The sequence below is a fragment of the Penaeus monodon genome, chromosome 34 (assembly GCF_015228065.2).
Source record: "Penaeus monodon isolate SGIC_2016 chromosome 34, NSTDA_Pmon_1, whole genome shotgun sequence".
Lineage (NCBI taxonomy): Eukaryota > Metazoa > Arthropoda > Malacostraca > Decapoda > Penaeidae > Penaeus > Penaeus monodon.
The window spans coordinates 1,537,906-1,539,104 of record NC_051419.1 but is presented as its reverse complement, the minus strand read 5'-3'; positions in this window follow the sequence as shown (position 1 = coordinate 1,539,104).

Here is a 1,199-nt window from a genome sequence, read left to right as displayed (position 1 = left end):
ATAGCTAGTGAAATGTTATGTTCGAAGTCCGTAGAGGGTTGAGTCACCGGCTTTGCAAGGGAGATTCACACCCCTTCCTCTCATGGGAAACCACGTTAATGTTTGTTTTTACTAAGCTGTTGTTCCGTATCACTCATGGTGTGTGCCCCGGGTACCCCTTTGCCCTTGCCCCACCTGCCCCCTCCCCCCATCCTGCCTTATCCTCCTTTATCCTTCAATTGTTCCTTTATCCTTCCTCCGTGGTGTGGAGGACACAGCTGGAAGATAAGCGTGGGATGGGAAGGATGTCGAGACGGAGCAAGAAGATAAAGCACTATTAATGGCACCGTCGCGTGCTGTCTGGTATTGCAATGAGAGTGATAGAAGCGGTTTATTGGTGTTTTGTGGGATATTGCTGGATGGGGTATTTGGCGTTTTGAGGGATTGTGTTGTGATATTGAAAGGTTTTTATGAAGGATTGCGGCTATAGGGGTTGTGTTGTGAGAGATTTGTTATGAGGGATTTTTGTTATGAGGGATTGTGTATGAGGGATTGTGTTATGAGGGGTTGGTGGGTTTTAGGGATTGTGTTATGAGGGATTGTGTTATGAGAGTTTTGTGTTATGTGGGATTGCGTTATGAGGATTGTGATGTTTATATAGTATTGCGTTCTGAGGGATGGTCTTATGAGTATTGTGTTGTCACTAATGATTTTTTGCACTTAACTTATTGTTATACGAGTATGATATTCCACGATGTTACTTTGTTCTATTGTTTAATTTGTTCTATGAAGTATCATGTTATGGTATCCTACTACGAGGTATTGTGTTAAGACATATCTCTTATAGAGGCATTTTGGTTTAAGATGATGTGTTATAATATTGTGTTCCGTATATTGTATTATGTTAAGAAATAGTGTTGCGAAATATTCTCTGTGAGATAGTGTGTTATGGAATGTAATTCATTGTAGTGATGCCGGCGCGTGTGGTTGCTCTGTTTGCCAGATATAGTTTACCGATGCTAACGATGTTGCAGAGTAAATATAGCTAAACTGAAGCCCCGAATATACCATTAGGAAACCAACATGAGACTCATAGCATGGCGGTATAATCATGCAAATTCCACTGTGATTATGATTAACGAATATATCTCCTTCGGATCACGAGATATCTCCGTGTACTTATATGATAAAAAAAATAAGATGTGATATAGCAACGAGAA